A 19,311-nucleotide genomic window follows, 5' to 3' on the forward strand; every position below is an offset into this window, starting at 1 on the left:
GTTATGATTTTGACAATATTATATTAGTCCCTCCTTTGATATCATCAGAAAACCTAGCTTATCTGCGATTCCTGATAATTCACTTCCGTCAGGCGCCCCGATGCAACAAAGCGAACCAGAGGGAAATCTCGGATTTTCCCGGGAACCGGCGGGCGGGCGGGCGGGCGTCGGCGCGCCCTGCGGAGAGGGCGGGGTTTACCGGCCTGCGCTGATTGGTGGAGGCCGAGAATAACTTACCCGCGTCATGCCGGGCAGGTAAACGCGTGCTGCTGGTGTTGGCTCGAGCGCGGTGGTTGTTTTCTCTCCGGACAAAAGGCGCCGAGCCGAGCCGAGCGGAGCGGAGGGGAGGGGAGCCGCTGAGGGTGCGAGCCTGCTCTGCTTGGTGAGGGCGATCGACAGGGCATTCCCAAAGCTTTTCACTTTGCGTTGTGGTGCAGGTAAGGCGATTGCAAATCGGACCTGGAAGTACAAAGGACACGTTTTATTTATTATGTGTGTAAGGAGGTCGGAGCAACGGCTATTGGTAAAGGGAGCTGGGTGAGCCAGCCCGTTGTCCGACCTGTGGCCCGGCCGTGTTGTGTTTGTTGTTTTTAATGTAAGCTGAGGAGCTTGCACACTCGGCTATTTGTCGGGAGTGAAGTAGCGGCATGTTGCACCGGATTATTTATTGTGCCGAGAGGCTGACGGCCAGCATGGCGGAGCTCGGCTAGGCCGCGGGCTTCTGCAGTTTGGTCTCTTTGTAAATACTTGTTCCATCTGGGTTGGCCAGGCGTGTTTTATTTTTCCTCTCCGGCCTCACATAATCGGGAAACGGTGGTAGTGGTGCGACACCCTGCGCTGAAGGACAGTGAAGTCTGACTGCTTGTGTCTAACGCTTCGGTTCTGCAGCGGTGATATGGAAGCAATAATATGCCCTGATTATTTATCCACCCTGTGGAGTATAAAGTAATCTTGATATAGGACTGTCCCGGCGGTTTTGTGTATAGGCGAAAGATGCACGATGAGTGGGCTCTTTGTTTCTTATTGATGTTTGCATGACTTATTTTGCGTATCCACACAGCGGCCTCTCGGGGGCCAACCCAAGGAGCATTCCCCCTCCTTGTTAAATGTGTCTTTATATATAGTAAGACTATTCTTGACTCTATAGTGGAATCGTGAGTGACAGACTTGGACGTTTCTTTTGCGATCGCAAGACTCTGCTGATTGGGCCTGCTTTCCTTTGCTTTGTGGTGAGACCGGTGTCGAGGCAGCAATGTCGCCTAGGTTGTAGCTAGAACTAGGCCTCAGCCCTCGGGCTTGCGTTGTAGAGAGGCGTCCGGGCTCGGTTTGGGGGGTGGTGGCCTCTCTTGGACGGTGATGCCCTCCAGTGTTGGGTCGGTGGAATTACAGACTGGAGTGCCGGGAGCCATCAACAAGCGGGACTTGGACTTAAAATGTGTTTTCTGATGCGACTATGTTCTCTCTTTTTACCCTTTCTCGTTAGTCTCAATGTCCGTGTATTTGCCCCTTGGCCCTAGAGAAAGCCGTCTCAATCGCTTATATCCATGTATGGTTTGAATGACAATTAAACTGGATTTTGATTTGAATTTATGGGGCTTGGCCTAGTGGCTTTTAAAACCATTGCTGAAGTATTACATTTACTTACAGGGGTTAATACATGCAGCACTACATAATATTCAGAAGCAGCAGGTGCAAATTAGGCCTAGTGCTAAAGGATCCTTTTCTAAGTTATCCCAATTCTAATTGTAATTCTAATTCTAAGTGTAAAATAGTTACCTGACTCCTTTATCAGTCCTGACGAAGGGTCTCGGCCTGAAACGTTGACAGTGCTTCTCCCTGTAGATGCTGCTTGGCCTGCTGTGTTCCACCAGCATTTTGTGTGTGTCCCTCTATCAGTGTCTAGGTTCAAGTTAAAATATAGACACTAGCTATGTGTTCATGACAATGGTTCTTTTTACTTTATTAAAGGATGGACTAGATTATTGATAACTGAAGGGAGTGGGGAAGCAGCTAACATTTGCAAGGAGACATTTCATGGCAAAAATCTTAATCTACTTCCCCAGTTGAATTCTTTTGTGACTTAATTTTTACCATGTCTTACATATGTGTCATTTTCCTCTATTTCTTTCTAGGAATAGGAGTATTTTCCCACCAGTATCTGCTGTTTGTGGATTGGTCTTTCCCTTTTCACCTTTGGTCTTGGTATTCCAAGGTGTGAGGCTATCTTCCTTGGTCCTTTTGTCATGCTGAAGCTGTTCCATCTAGTATACTGATTTATTCCATTGTTTCTAATGCATAGATTTGTTCCCATGGCATATTTTCTAGACAAGTGTTGTAAATGTTATACATTTACTGTTCATTATTCCAAATAGAGTTGGGTGTAACAGAAGTACAACCTGTCCTCGTTATATGCAGGGGATACCATCCTTGCAGTTTATGCATGGTATGGAAAATACATACTGTGAATAATTATTTAAATAGAGAAAATAGGGATGTGTTCTGGAGGGCTTCCTAAATATGTTTTATCTGTAATCTATTCAAATGTAAGCTATTCACATTTTCATACCAATATGACACAAAAGCAGTACCACAAGGCAACATTCATATTGTATTTCGGCATTGGAACACATAAGCAGAGTCAACCTATCCTTTGCTGCTTTGAAATCTGGTGCAGTCTTTTCATCCTTATGTAAGTGCATTTCGACATACGCTTCCAAAAAAGCCCAGTTTCATCTGCATTAAACACCTGCTTTAGTGTGATGCCTAAAGGCTGATTTATACTTGTGCATTGCATCTACGCCGTAGGTAATGCGTACCCTATGCTGAAGTTACTCGCGTGTTGCAGCGATGCAGACTGCAACAGCTGTGATTGGTCTGCTTGGTAGCATCGCATTTCTTACGTATTTCCGGTTGCTTCTTCTCTGCTATGTTTGTAGGCTGTGTGTACACAGATACAAAATAGATGAACCAAATCGTCAAATCTACCTGCTGACGTGAAAATGTTTGAAATGCATTTCCTCGTCCATGTCCCTCACGAAGAAACTCAACTCAGTGGCCAACTAGCGTTTTGGCACACACCAGTGCATGCTCGCTATGGCGTAGAGTGATACAGAAATGAAAATCGGTTGCGGGGTAGGCAATTCTCTACGCAAGGAGAGGTTGGTAGAAATAGGTTCGACTGTGAATCCACATTGTCTGAAGACGCATATAATGAGGATAGGGTGTATGCGTTTCCACTGAGGAAATAAACTATTTTAACACTTTCCCTGTTTTGGCAGGGCTGATTATCACGTCATACTAATTGTGAGTAATTTTTTTTGTTTAGGTCATTTACACTTAACAAATGGCTTTGGCCACCAGTCTTCTGTTCCTTGACAATGTACTGTGAATACCAGAACCCCAGTCCATTTGTAACAATGCATTTCCTAGAAGCTGTGAATACCAGTCCAGATGCTGCTGGCACCCATGGGATGGATGTAATCAGAAGGTTTGAACTTTGTATGTAGCCTCAAAACAAATTATTGTCCATATATTCGGCCCAGCTTATCCGCGAGTTCAGCATGTGTGAATTCAACCAACCACGAATCGAGAAAACCCGGAAGTGCTCTTCCAGCACTTGTTCGAGCATGTACAGGCTTTTTCTTGTCATTATTCCCTAAACAATGCAGTGTAACAACTATTTTACATAGCTTTTAAATTGTATTGGGTATTACAAGTAACCTAGAGATGGTTTAAAAGTATACAGGAGGATGTGCATAGGTTATCATGGATCGGGATCAAAAATTGTAAGTTCTCTTACTCAGTAAGTCGGAACAGGTACATCTGGTATTATTTAGTGACAGTTAGTCAAACGTTTGTCTTAGTATATGGTATATATTTTACCTTTCTATGCATATAAAACACTTAAGAACGTATGTTTCAGCACTAGGTTCAGCTTCCCATTCCGGAGTTCAGTCCAGTGACAGATCGCTCCTGAGCGCGCTCTCCATCCATGCCTGGTTGATGTTGATGATCAAAAACCCAAAACCCAATAATTAAACCGCTGCATTGCTTAGTAATAATTGTAGCTTTCATCAGGGCAGGGCCTTTCTCACTTTATCCTTTAAAATTGTCCTGATGCTTGACAGACTGTAGCCTAACGCTTTTCCAATGACCAAATGGCGTTTCATCTTTCTGATCACTTTATTATTCCACTTTATTTTCAATTACGATTATTTTCGTGAACAGAAACACTATGGATTTCAGAGCTCCTCCGTCAGGTCCCAATGTCTGCTGCTCTGAGACAGGTTAAATTAGGTCTGGGGTTTCGTTGGGTCCTAAGGTCCACCGCTTTGAGACTGGTTGAATAAGGAACTTGAGCATCTGCATTTTTGGTATCCGAGAGGGGTCCTGGAACCAATCCCTCACGGATAAGGAGGGCCGACTGTACTTTGTAGATATGGATTGCCCTTTGTGTTTAGCAAATAAACAACCGGACAGGCCATTTATATCAGGGGTGTAGGAAGAAAAATGGTGAAAGCAGAAAGAAGCGAGTTGCAAATGCTCGAAATTGGGGGAGTGCAGCTTCCAGTGTATTTCTGGGTATGTCCAAATATCGAGGACACTATCCTTGGAATAGACATCCTAAGGGAAGCAGGAGCTATTATAGATTAGGGAAAGGGAGAAATAATATGGACAAGTTAGGGGCAGCAAGCGCGTACAACCAACAGCATACACAGCCTGGCTAGCATAGTCGCAGCTGCCCCGATCACTAGAGAATGGAGCCAGGATGGTGTCTATGGGTTACTTCATCAGTGGTTCCCAGCAGTTTGGGCTAGACACCAGCAAGATTGTGGTCAAGTAAACATAAACCCAGTTAAAGTAGAGGAGGGTCTGTATTATCCCCATAAGCAGTACCCTATAAAAATTGATGCACTGATAGCTGTCTAGGGTATAGTGAAGGAACAAAAGCACCCAGGGATAGTCAGAGACTGTGGCAACTACTAAAAGGCCTAAAAGGCCAGTAAAACCCAGTGGATCATATCCATTAACAGGCTATACCACCCTTAAGATCAAGTTGAAATTGCATCCCATAGTGACGGGCCCTGCAACAATCCTGAGTGGCTTGTCTCCAGAACATAAGGTATTTCCAGTCCCTCTGAGGGCAGACGTTACTGCGAATAAGGCCGCAGAGGAACAGAAGGTAATTGAAATTGTGAGTGCGCAGGAGGAAACAATAGAAGCCAGTTTAGTAAAATTATATGAAGAGGTGGAGGCAGAAGAGGAGAGGTGGCAGACAAAAGGGGCAAAGGAGGGACCAGATGGGTGCTGGACACACGGGAAGGAAAGAGTCGCAGTGGCACCACCATATACTGAATGGCCCCACCAGATACTACTGAAGTTATATCATGGGGTGATGCATCAGGGAAGGCACAGCATGATCACAACCCTCCGGCAGGGCTGGTATGGGCAGGGATGTTGATAAATTCTGCTGCCGTTGTATCATTTGTGCCCAGCCCTGGTTAGGGCAGAAAGCTACAGTTGGCAAATCAGCCTTGGCCAAGGGTACCCTGGGAAAACATCCAGATATACTTCACAGGGCACCTGCCAAAAAGGGGGAAAAGCTACTGTCTAGTAATTATGGATAATTTCACCCAGTGGGTAGAGGCTTTCCCAACAAGGGACTGCACTGCCAGCACCACTGCATGGATCCTCCCAATGTGGGGAACCCCAGTCCAGGTGGATTCAGATCTGGGAGCACATTTCATGGGGAAAGTGATGAAGGAAATTTGCTGACTGCTAGGGATTCGACAACAGTTCCACGTACCCTACCAGCCCCGGAGTTCAGCGATGGTAGAAAGGATGAACCGAACAATGAAGAATACGTTAGTCAAAGCTATAGCTGAGACAAGAAAGACATGGGCTGATGTATTACCAGGAATCCTGATGAAATTACGCGCAACCCCGAATTGCATGTTGGGTCTCAGCCCCTATGAATTATTGATGAGTGAGCAATGTGACTCCCCTATGGGTTAATTATGGATTGCGGGGAGCCTGGGGCTTGTAGGGATAGAATGACGCAATATGTGAAAGACCTCTGTAACCAACTTAGAAATGTTGAATGACAACAGAGCGAAACAACAGCAGCAAATCGCTGATCAGAGAGCCAGAGGGAAAGCGAAAGGAGGGCCAAGACTAACCCCATTCGTTGTGTGAGGGAGAAGCTAAAATCAGATGTATCAATATTACAGTGGAGTAAGGGGAGCTACAAAGGCATGAGAGAGGAGCTAGTCAAAGTTGATTGACTTGCTGGAATAACAGCAGTGGCTGGAGTTTCTGTGAGCAGTTTGGATGGCACAAGATTAATTCATCCATAAAGTAATTTACAGGGAGGATGAGGCAACTGAGTCTAACAAAGGAAGTCAAAACAGCAAAAAGGGCATACAGTTTAGCAAAAATTAGTGGGAATCTGATTGTGGACTTCAGGAAGGGTATGAAGGAACACATACCAATTCTTAGAGATCAGAAGTAGATAGAGTGAGCTGCTTCAACTTCCTGGATGTCGAGATCTCTGAGGATCTAACCTGGTCCCAACATATCAATGTAGTTTTAAAGAAGGCAAGGCAACGGCTATACTTTATTAGGAGTTTGAAGAGAATTGGCATATAAACAAATACACTCAAACACTTCTATAGTTGTACTGTGGAGTGCATTCTGGCAGGTTGCATCACTGTCTGGTATGGAGGGGCCACTGCACAAGACCAAAAGAAGCTGCAGAGGGTTGTAACTCTAATCAGCTTTTTCTTGGGTACTAGCCTACAAAGTGCCCAGGACATCTTCAGGGAGCAGTGTCTCAGAAAGGCGGCATCCATTATTAAGGACTTCTAGCACCCAGGGCATGCACTTTTCTCACTGTTAGTATCAGGTACAGAAGCCTGATGGTGCACAATCAGCGATTCAGGAACAGCTTCTTCCCCTCTACCATCCGATTTCTAAATGGACTTTGAATCTATGGACACCACCTCACTTTTAATATGCACTATTTTTGTTTTTGCATGTTTTTAATCTATTCCAATATACATAATTTACTTGCCTATTTTTTTTTCTCTCTGCTAGATTAAGTATTGCATTGAACTGCTGCTGCTAAGTTTGCAAATTGCATGTCACATGTTGATGATAATAAACATTCTGATTCGGAAGGTTCAAAAAACCAGCAGAAGGCAACTTTTTTTTTAAAAGAAACGAGAGAAAAGCTGAAACATTAAGGTAGATTTTTTTTCCGATATACAGAATAAAAAGGCAAGAATGAATATTGGACAGCTGGAAAATAGTGTTGGAAGAAGTGTAATGGGGGGGGGGGGGCAAAGAAACGGTGGACGAACTCCATAAGTATCTTTCTTCAGTGAGAGCAGGAGCGGAATAAATTGTGGATACATTTGTGATCTTTCAAGAAATTATAGGCTAGTTATCCTGAATTAAGTGGTTGGGAAGATGTTGAAATCATTAAGGATGAGGTTTCAGGGCATGGGGTGGGGGGGGGGGGGGCACATGATAAAATATGCCGAAGTCAGCATGGCTTCATTAAGAGAAAATCTTGCCTGACAAATCTGTTGGAATTTTTTTTTTGAGGAAATAACAAAGGTGTCAGTGGATGTTGTCAAAGGTCTTCTAAGAAAATCTAAGTATACAAGGTCAATGAGGATACTAAACAAGATGAGCCCTCTAGCATGGATAGAAGATTGGTGGGAGGTAAAGAGTGCGAATAAAAGCACCTTTATGGTTGGATGCTGGTGAGTAGTGGTGTTCCACAGGGATCAGTGTTCAGACTGCTTTTTTTCACATTGTCAGGGATTTAGATAACGGAGTTATGGCTTTGTGGCCAAGTTTGAGGGTAGGTAGTGTTGAGGAAGCAAGGAGTCGGTGGAAGAACTTGGACAGATTGGGAGGATGGGCAGAGAAGTGGCAGAGGGAATACTGAATTGGGAAGTGTATGGCCATACACTTTTTGGTAGAAGGTGTAAAGATGTAGACTATTTGTCAAATGGGGTGCAAATTCAGAAATCAGAGATGCAAGGGGACTTGGGAGTCCTCATGCAAGATTCCCTTTTAAAAAAAAATAACTTGCAGGTTGAGTCAGTTGTAAGAAAGGCAAATGCAATGTTAGAATTCATTTTGAGAGGACTAGGATATAAAAGTACAGTTGGCCCTCCTTATCCATGGGGATTGGTTCTGAGAAGCCCCTGCAGATACCAAAAAAAGCACTTATTTAATCTGGCTTAGTGCGGTGGTCTTTAGGACCACGGAACCCCAGACTTTATTTAACATGTTCAGAGTGGTGGACATTAGGACCTGGCAGTGCAACTTTGAATCCGCGGTGTTTCTGTTCATGAAAATAATCACGATCACGATTGGGAAAATAAAGTGGAAGTAATAAAGCGATCAGAAAGAAGTGAAACACTATTGGTCTTTGGAAAAGTGTTAGGCTACAGTTGGTCAATGATGAGAACAATTTTAATGGAGCATGTGAAAGGCCCTGCCCCAATTAAAGCTACAATTATTACTAAGCAATGCACTGGTTTAATTATTGAAATACGTATGTTTCTTAAGTGTTTTATATGCATAGAAAGGTAAAATATGTACTATGCTAAGAAAAACGTTTGACTAACTGACGCTAAATAATACTGGATGTACCTGTTCCGACTTCAAATCTGACTTAAAGACAGACTCGGGAACGGAACTCATTCATAACCTGGGGACTGCCCGTACTTTCAAATCATTTCTAGATTATTTATAATACCTAATACAATGCAAATGCTGTGTAAATAGTTATACTATAATGTTTAGGGAATAATGACAAGTGAAAATAGTCTGTACATGCTCAAACAATGAGTGCTCGAGAGAGAACTTCCAGGTTTTCCCGATCTGCGGTTGGTTGAATCCGTGGATAAGGAGGGCTGACTGTAACTGTAATGCTGAGGCACAAGGCATTGGTCATCCTGTACTTCAGGATTTGAGATTGTTTAACAACATTTCCTGTACACAGTGTAAATGAGAATGCATTAACTTGCACTAAATCCAATGCAGCAGAAAAAAGGAAAAGTAAAGAACAAAATAATAAAATCACAATAAATATAAATACATAAGATGGCTTGTATAACTTGACTGCATGTCCACGAAATGATGCTAGGTGGTACATATAGTGAAATGAAATAAAGCTGGTGTTAGTGGGTGGAGGTGTTGATCAGTCTTCCTGCTTGAGGGAAAACCCTTAGTCCTGCTGAAGGGTTTCGGCCTGAAACGTCGAATGTACTTTTTTTCCCCCATTGGTGCTGCCTGGCCTGGCTGAGTTCCTCAGCATTTTGTGTGCGTTGCTTGGATTTCCAGCATGTGCAGACTTTCTCTTGTTAGTGATGTGGCTTGTCGGGATGCTCTCTGCTGTTCATCTGTAGAATGACTTGAATGATGTGCAAAATCCAGCTCTTCAGCCTCCTCAGAAAATGGAGACTTGGAGTATTGTGAGCAGTTTTTGGGCCTGTTATCTAAGAAAGGATGCGTTGGCATTGGAGAAGTTCCAGAGGAGTTTTGAGAATGATTCTGGAAATGAAAGGGTTAATGTATGAGGAGCTTTTGGCTCTGGGCATGTACGTGTTGGAATTTGGAAGACTGGGGGGGGGTATCATTGAAAGACTTGGAGATAGTGGATGTGGAGATGTTTTCTGTAGTGGATCTGAGGACACATTAGAATACAATGACATCCCTGTAGAACGGTGAGCAGGAACTTCTTTAACCAGAGGGTGGCAAATCTGGAATTCATTGCTACAGACAGCTGTGGGGGCCAAGTCATTTAAAGTAGATGTTAGTAAGGTTTCAAAGGTTAGGGGAGAAGGCAGAAGAATTGGGGGGGGGGGGGGTAATAAATCAGCCATGATGGAATGGCAGAGCAGGTTCGATAGGCTGAGTGGACTAATTTTGCTATGTCTTGTGGTCTTGTCTGTTTATCTGAACATCTAAATAGAGTTTTTGCTTTCACCACTCATTCAGACACTGCATTCCTGATTTTAACTGTCCTCTGTGGGAGTGAATTCTGTCTCTTGCCTCATCCTGTGCTATCTGGTCATAAATATTTTTGCTTTGGGGGGGGGAATTTTTTCATTAATGATCCTGCATGTACCCCTCTTAATTCTGAATGTCAGTTGTCTTCTCACAATCTATTGTTGCCCCAAGAAAATTTGACCCAATTCATTAGCTCTTCTGTAGCTGAAATGCTATAGGTAATATACCTTATGAAACTCGCATATGCACACTCTCCAGTGCAGTGACTTTCTTCCTCTAATTGATGACCCTAACTACATACTAATTATGTATTTGTACTTTGGCTTTGCTGCTCTTGTTTTTAATGTCCTGGATGAAATTTGTAGACATTACACCAAAGTCCTTGCCTGGTATTAGGCTTTACTGTTCATTTTTATCCTCGCTTTGTTATTGCAGTCACCATCTTGCATTTTTTAAGGATATAATCTGCCATTTACACTCCTTTTACCAACTCATCAATATCTTTGTCTGAAGACTACCCCCCACCTCCCATTAACAGCTACACAAATAACTTGGCCATCTGCATACTTGCTATTGCATACTCCTGTGTTCACTTCTAGATCCTTGATGTACATAACCAACGGCATGCCTCTACACTTACCTGTTGTGTACTCAACTAGTTGCTGGTTTCCTGTCGCGAAAATGATTATCTGTCTTTTATCAAAGCAATTCTGGATTCCTTGGATTCTTGCCTTTACAGTTCAAAGTAAATTTATTATACTACATATGTCACCATATAAAACTGAGATAATTTTCTTGCAGGCATTCACGGCAAATACAGTGAAACACAATAGAATCATTGAAACAAAACTGACTAGCAACCAATGTACAAAAGACAAACTGTGCAAATACAAAAAGTAAAACAAAATAACAAATTTAATTAATACTGAGAGCATATGTTCTAGAGTCCTTGAAAATGAGTTGTTGGGTTGTGGAATCAGTTCAGTGTTGGAGTGAGTGAAGTTATCCACTCTACTTCAGGAACCTGATGGTTGAGGGGTAATAAACTGTTTCTGAACCTGGTGATGTGGTACCTCGGGCTTCTTTACCTCTTCCCTGATGGTGGCATCAAGAAGAGAACATGGCCTGGATGGTGGGGGCCCTTGATTGAGCCAGGTTCCCTTTAGTATGCTGTTAAAGGCCTTAATGAATTCTGTCAATTACACTTGTGGTATCTGCTTTGAAAAACTTGATCAAGTTTAGTCGAGCTGTTTTTCTCCTTGAAAGTCGTGTGTATTGACCTTGGTTAATTCCAGCCCCTCTAAGTGCAGATTAATCTTGTCTATCAGTATTCTGTCAATAATTTCACCACCTGATATTGCACTTGCTGTAATTACCTTTTGGTAAACCAGTTTTTCCCTTCAAGTAAAGGTACTGCAATTCTTGTCCTCCAGACATTTATACACATCCTGTGACCAGAGAAAATATGAAAATGTTCTCCTGACAATTCTGCATTCTCTCCCTTCATATAACAATATGAAATTTTGGATTTATCCACCTTTCAGATTGTCATAGACCTAGCTGAATGGTACATCAGAATCAGGTTTATTATCACCAGCACATGACGTGAAATTTGTTAACTTGGCAGCAGCAGTTCAATGCAATACATGATCTTGTAGAGAGGAAAAAATAATAAACAAGTAAATCAATTGCATATATTGACTAGATTTTTTAAATGTGTAAACAAATACTGCATTTTTTTTAAAAAAGTGAGGTAGTGTCCAAAGGGGAAGAAGCTGTTCCTGAATTGCTGAGTGTGTGCCTTCACGCTTCTGTATCTCCATCCTGATAGTAACAGTGAGAAAAGGGTACAGTGCTGGAGGTCCTTAATAATGGATGCTGCCTTTCTGCTCCCTAAAGATGTCCTGGGTACTGTGTAGGCTAGTGCCCAAGATGGTGCTGACTAGATTTACAGCCTTCTGCAGCTTCCTTTGGTCCTGTGCAGTAGCCCCTCCATACCAGATAGTGACGTAGCCTGATGCTCTCCATGGTACAACTATGGAAGGTTTTGAGTGTATTTGTTGACATGCTAAATCGCTTTGAACTCCTAATAAAGTATAGCTGCTCCCTTGCCTTCTTTATGACTACATTGATATGTTAGGACCAGGTTAGATCATCAGAGACCTTGACACCGAGGAATTTGAAGCTGCTCACTGTCTCCACTTCTGATCCCTCTGAGGATTGGTATGTACTCCTTCATCTTGCCCTTCCTGAAGTCCACAGTCAGCTACTTTGTGTTACTGACATTGAGTGCCAGGTTGTTGCCGCTGCACCATTCCACTGGTTGGCATATCTTACTCCTGTATGCCCTTGTCACTTCCTGAGATTCTACCAATAATGGCCGTATCATCAGCAGATTTGTTGATGGCATTTGAACTATGCCTAGCCATACAGTCATGTGTATACAGGGAATAGAGCAGTGGGCTAAGCACACACCCCTGAGCTGCACCAGTGTTGATTGTCAGCGAGGAGGATATGTTATCACCGATCTGAACAGACTACGGTCTTCTGGTTAGGAAGCTGAGGATCCAATTGCAGAGGGTGGTACAGAGGTCCAGGTTCTGCAACTTCTCAAATCGGGATTGTGGGAATGATGGTATTAAATGCTGAGCTATAGTCGATGAACAGCATCCTGATGTAGGTGTTTGTGCTGTCTAGCTGGTCTAAAGCCGTGTGAAGAGCCATTGAGATTGCACCTGCCGTTGTGATGGGCAAATTGCAATGGGTCGGGGTCCTTGCTGAGGCAAGAGTTCAGTCAATATAAAGGAGTTCAGTAATATAAAGAAGCAAGCTAAATAAATTCAGTGGATCACATTATTATTGCATTTATTGTTTTACTTGCAAGGGGAGATGTACATCCATCCAAGTTTCGTCTGGAAATACAGCTCCAATCTTCTGTTTCAATCAAGTACTTTTACACTTTAAATAAAGAACAGTGATTAGGTTGCTCCATTATGTAACATTACATTGCTCTGTTATCTTCATCCTTGTTCACATATTTGATCTTTAGAAGTTCCATCCTATTTCCCCCTGTTATCAAGCAACCCCTCTGGTCATAAAATATTAAAGAAAATAGTTTCGTTCCCATGTAACACAAACATATTTGTAAACCTTCTCACTCAAGCCAGCACCTTAAGATTTCGTAGATCCCATTTTATTACATAATTTACAAAAGTTAGAAATTCATAAGCCTTCAGTGTATTTCTACTTTCCTTCCTTTTGTCATTTCATGACAACACCATAATCATCAAATATTAAGGTATGAGTACAGTAATCAATGATTTTGAATATTCCAATAATATTTTCAGAATTTCAGTTAAACAAAATCCCATTTTCGTAGTCCAGGTCACCAACTACCCATTTTCAATGTACTCTTCTTAGTCCTATACCACACAATCACAAAAGAATAACAACTATTATTATACCAATGGTTATATCATAGTGTGGGATAGTTGTCCACCATCCTCTTCTGGAGTGTTATAATTGAGAAAACTATTCTCTCGCTGCCTGTCATCAAAGAAAACAAAGTTTATTCCCATGTAACACAAATATACTTGTAAGTTTTCTCACCCAAACCAGCAAATCAGCTTAGGATTTCATAGACTCATTTTCATTATGTATCTTACAAAAGTTACAAATTCATAAAGACTTCAGGGCTGTTTCCACAGGATTTATCCACCTTTTTCAATAAGCATCATACAGACCCTTTGGCTCAACTGGTCCACACAAACCACAGCATCCTCACTGCTAATCCTAGCTGCCTATGTTTAGCTTACAACCACTGTGTACTTGTCCCTCCATGTAGCTATCCCTGCGCCTCTTAAATGTTGCAATGTACTTGCCTTGATCTTTTTCTAACAGCTCATTCCAGGTTTTTTGTAAAGAATTCCTGCTGTTGTCTGTAAGGAGTTTGTTTTCCCCTTGACTGCATGGGTTTCCTTTTTCAGTCCAAAGTTGTGAAGGTTGGTAGGTTAATTGGCCATTGTAAATTGCCCCATGATTAAGCTAGGGTTATATCCGGGGTTGCTGGGCTGGGTGGCTTGAAGGGCCATAAGGGCCTATCTGTGCTGTATCTCGGTACAACAAATTTACCTCTAAAGTCTCTTATTTTAATCTTTCATCTTTGTGTATTTGTGCCTCTGATCTTGGACTCTCTTGCACTGGCGTGGGAGATTGCTTGACCATCCACCTTACTCATGCCGCTCATAATACGGTCACCTCTAGCCTCCCATACTCCAGGGAATATAGTTCTTTATCCAATACCCTATCACTTGGCATCCAAAAGTAAAGTATGAGCATTTATGCTGAACTTTTTCTGTTTTGAATGATTTCTTTCAAGTAAGGTGCCATTGTTTCCTGTGCTATTCTATTGTAAGTTTATGGGATAAAACTTTTTAATATAGCTTGTAGAAAGAAAATGTGCTAAAGTAAGATGGCTTTACTGATCTCCATTTCAACAGTTTATCCACGTGTACAACAGGTGTTAAACTTTCTAATTATTACCTGTTACAAGAGTGTGGCGAGTGGCCAAGTGGTTAGGGTGTTCAACTAGCGACCTGAAGGTCGTGAGTTCGAGTCCAGCTGAGGCAGCGTGTGTCTTTGAGCAAGGCACTTGACCAGACAATGCTGAGGGTCAACCTTGTGATAGACTGGCATCCTATTCGGGGGCTGTCTCGTACTCTCAGTCGCTTCATGCCACAGAAACTGGCCTGATGAGCCAAGACTTTGACCCGATACAAGAACACAGAGCAACCTTCCTTCAGCACTCTCTTGGAGTCTGCATCAGGGTCTCTAATTACTCGTACAAGCATGGCTCTTATATACACATGCAGTCGCGTACACTTGTTAAGCAATTGTGCAATTTCTTTACTTACCTAGCAACAGTAATTTTAGCAAATCATTGTTCCTGCATGGATAGTTCCCATTTACTTCTAAGAAACTGCATTAGGACATTGTCTCATCAGACGGTACTTTATTTAAACCTTGGTCTAGCAATTTTGAGAACAAGGTCTCATGTTCAGGAAATAGTGTATAATTAACACCGCATCTTCTGGTGTGTCAGCAACCTTGAAATTACTCTTTAACCCCTTTAATTTCTTCACAGGTGCTGCAGTGAAGAATGGGTACATCAAGATTCCTGGAATAAATGGTGCTTTGAGGGTCAGCCTTCAAGTTGGCTTGCAGACTAGTTGTTTTGTGTAATTTCAAATAACCTCTGGCTGACTAACTTTTTACATAGTACAAGTATTTGTATGTTAATTAGGATTTTGCAATGTTTGATGTTTCATTACCTCCCATTTTGCCATCATTACTTGTCCTGTCGCTTTCATCCTCCATCTGGAATTTTGTGCACTTTTTGTCTGCGAGCGATTGAGCTAGCAGACATTCACTAGAGTTGATCATGAAATTCCAAGATTCTTTCACAAGAGATTTGAGTTGATTAAACAGGAGAATAAGGGGTTCTTGGTGATGCTTATTACATTGCAGCTCAGGTAAATCTAGTGGCTGGAGAGCCCAGAATTGGTGAGATGCAGTATATCTGGATTGTATTTGTAGCTATATAGGACCTAAAATTATCAGGTTTTTACATTTTGTATTGATTTTGATTTCAATTTGTGAAAGCTTTTTTTTGAAACTGGAGCAAATGATTCATAAAATTGGCTTTATTTGTCAATGTTCATCAAAATATGCAGTGAGGTATGTTGGCACTGTAAAAGTGTGCTCATCAGTATACACCATGCTGGCTCTGACATCAGTCTTCCCTACAACGCAGGTGTTGGTCAATTTGAGCATTGGAGTTAATGTAAAAATTTGTCTTGGATTTAAAAGCAGAGTCCAAGGCCTTTGAGTAGTGGATGCTGTTTTTCTTCCCCCCCCAAATAGAGCTTCGACCTAATTAAATGCAGAGGACATTATACTTTGGCCCACTATTGGCAATGTTCTGCCTAAGATGTTCTGTTACGTATTCAGGCAACAATAAATATATGAGTTAGGCAAGGGTTTGTATAACAAATAACATGTTTATTAAACACTGAAAACAAACCCTCCAAAAGTAAACAAACACTAACATAACTGGAAATTAGCTGTTGTGCGGCAGCTTAAACAGTTCTTAAAGCAATGTTGCAAAAACAGTTCTTTAAAGTAGTATTGCCACAATTTCAAAATCCTCACAGTCCATTTAAGGGAGAGACTTTTTAAGACGATTTAAATTCTCTTTCACGTCGCTTTGCTTCAGTCCCCGAAGTTGAACTTTTCCCATGAAGAATTTACGAAACAAAACGGCTTAAAGGCACTGACCTTTCCTTTATCACACTGTCCTCAATCTTTTCTGCTATCCCGCAGATTAACATGAGAACAGTCAACGAATTCCTTCCCAATAAGGATTAAACAAGGTCGAACCCGTTTCACCGTCGAAATAGATTCTCCTCGATCTTTAACTCCCGAACTCCGATCTTCACTCTCCACTGATTCTCAACTAGCAGTATTGTAAAGAAACTGCTGGCAATGACCTTTTAAACTTTAGGCATTAGATAAAACTTCATCTTTCAACTAAACTGCGTCATAACATTAAATCACGCAGTGGAATGAAGTCAACATGGCAAATCCAGCCACGAACTGCCCCTCCTCACAGGGAGGGGTCCTCCTTTTTTTAAAAAAAACCTGTCACATGATCTCTACTGGCGGGAAATTGACATCACTGCACCATCACAAGACCATTACCTCAAGTCCAGTATAGCTTCAACCCCAGTCACGTGACAAGGGTACCACTGTCACGTCACGAGTACGTAACAGTTCATGCACATCTTTGTGGCTAATGCACAAAGGGATTTAAACTACACATGAAAGGTTGTTGCCCTCTATCTTGTTAGCATATCCTATTGGATATATTTCATGATTTCACAATCACATTTCTGATGCGAGCAATGTTGACACCATGGAGTTGGTGATGATTTGTCTGCAGATTTTAGAATTGGCTTATTTGTAGTGTTTTTAATAGAAATTATTCAGTGTCTGCATGTTGTCACTGGGCAAAAAATTGCACAAATGTTTTGTGCAAATTAAAGGGTTATCAATGAAACTTTGGTTTTAGTCATAACATGATTCTTAAAGCATTCGGAGAGAAGTTGGGGCAGAGGAGATTCAATGCCCATACAGCTGGCCCAGGTGCAAGATTGGATCACTGGATGCCAAGCTGATTTGTAGAGCTTGAGAGTGACTTCAAGCTGGGTGGTGAAATCTGGGCCCAGAGCGAGTCACTAGATGGCATGGTTTAGCTCCTGAGCCCTTCACAGTAGCTGGGTCCTAATGCAAGGTTAATCTGCTGTTTAGACTGTTTAAACATAGACTCCGATCAGAAGCGACAGCTGACTTCACTCATTCTCCACGATGTCCCTGTCCTCTCCAGGGCAGCGGAGCATTTTGCTGTTCTGTTTGGTCAATTTAACTGCTGGCACGGAGACTGAAAAGACAGGGTGTTGGGAACCAAGGCAACAGCCCATTTTGCTTGCTCTCTGTTATGTTCATCTCAAGTCAGCTACCCCAGCTGCTGTTCTCTGCCCACTAATATGAACTGATAAATGAGGTTTTGGGCTTATTCCATGCCGCTCTGGGGTTCAGGTCTGAGGACTTGATTTGGCTTGGAATGTTCACTTCAATTGTTACGTGATTTATTTTTTCCTTGTGCATTGGGTGTTGGACTTTTTTTTCCCCCTTTTAATTGGGTTATTTTCTGTTTCTTATGACTAACTGTAAGCAAACAAATCTCAAGGTTGTATAATTTATATATTGATAATGTTAATGGGGCTAGAGACTGACTGTGGCATTGCTGTTAAGTCCAATTTCAAACTGCAGAGGAAAGTGTTAAGTCCCAACGAAGATAGTTTCCCCACCACTTTCTAGGGTAAGATGGTGTTGAAAATTGAACTGAAGTTTATAACCAGCAATCTGACGAATGTGACCTCAGGTGGGACAGGACAGAGTGGAGGACAGAGGCTTTTGCATTGTCAGTTGTTCGATTTGAGCAATAAGCAAACTGGAAAAGGTGTGATATAGCTGGGAGAAAGGCTTTATGTGCTTCATAACTAGCCGCTCAAAGCGTTTCTTAATGGTCAGACTGTGTTGCACCACACCATAGGAAGTTTGTGAACCCTTTGCAATTTTTTGGTTTTCTGCATTAATCACTCAAAATATGGTCTCATCCATTGTTGTAGAGGGGCTCTGCCCTATATATTAAAGACGGTTTAGCTAGCACTAAAGAGGTAGTTGAGGCCTCTGATCCTGATGGAATGCATCCCAGGGTACTGAAAGAAATGGCAGAAGTTATAGTAGATACAGGCTTTGGTGGTTTACCAGAATCCTCTGTACTCTGGGCAGGCCCTGGGGGGCGGGGCTTGGAAGACAGCGAATGTCACAAAAGGCAGGTAACTATAGGCCAGTTTGTTGTTGGCGGGGGGGGGGGGGGAATGCTTGAAGCTATCATTAAAGAAGAAACAGCAAGTCATCTGGAAAGGAATGGATCAAGTAGATGTAGCATGGATTTGGCATGTTTGACAAACTTACTAGAGTCATTTGAGGATATAATGAGTGCAGTGGATAGAGGGGAACAGGTGAATGTTATTTACTTGCCTTTCAAGAAGGCATTTGATTAGGTGCTGCTTAAAAGACTTGTCCATAAGATAAGGGTATATAGAGTTGGGGGTGATGTATTAGCATGGATAGAGGATAGCTTAACTAACAGAAAGCGGAGTTGAGGTATATGAGTGTGACTCTGGTAATCAGTGGTGAGTGGTATACCACAGGGATCGGTCCTGGGCCTGCAACTGTTCATGGTATACATTAACAGTCTCAAAGTGTAGTGTATCTAAACTTGCTGATGCTACTAAGTTGAGTGGAAAAGCAAACTGTGCAGAAGGTACTAAGTCTGCAGAGAGATGGGTTAAGTGAGTGGGCAAGGGTCTGGCAGATTGGAATACAACATTGGTAAATGTGAGGTCATCCACTTTGGAAGGAAAAATGAAAGAGCAGATTATTATTTAAATAGTAAAACATTGCAGCATGCTGGTTTGCAGGTGTAGGAGGCTATCAAGAGGCCAGTGGAATGTTGGCCTTCATTGCTAGAGAAATTGAATTTAAGATCGGGGAGGTTATGGTGCAACCATACAGAAGTACCAGTGAGGCTGGACCTGGAGTGCTGTGTGCAATTGCGGTCTCCTGACTTGAAGTATATACTGCCTTTGGAGG

General features: G+C 42.2%; 1 protein-coding gene across 5 annotated transcripts in view; it reads left to right on the plus strand.

Moving 5' to 3' along the window:
• Nucleotides 1-259: 259 nt before the first annotated feature.
• Nucleotides 260-19,311, plus strand: part of siah1 (siah E3 ubiquitin protein ligase 1) — a 77,151-nt gene continuing 58,099 nt past the window's right edge. For all 5 annotated transcript variants that reach the window (XM_059992910.1, XM_059992911.1, XM_059992912.1 and 2 more), the window contains exon 1: nucleotides 260-437. The gene's annotated coding sequence lies outside the window, so the exon portion shown is untranslated. The remainder of the gene's footprint in view (nucleotides 438-19,311) is intronic.

This window comes from Hypanus sabinus, chromosome 17 (assembly GCF_030144855.1).
Source record: "Hypanus sabinus isolate sHypSab1 chromosome 17, sHypSab1.hap1, whole genome shotgun sequence".
NCBI classification, from domain to species: domain Eukaryota; kingdom Metazoa; phylum Chordata; class Chondrichthyes; order Myliobatiformes; family Dasyatidae; genus Hypanus; species Hypanus sabinus.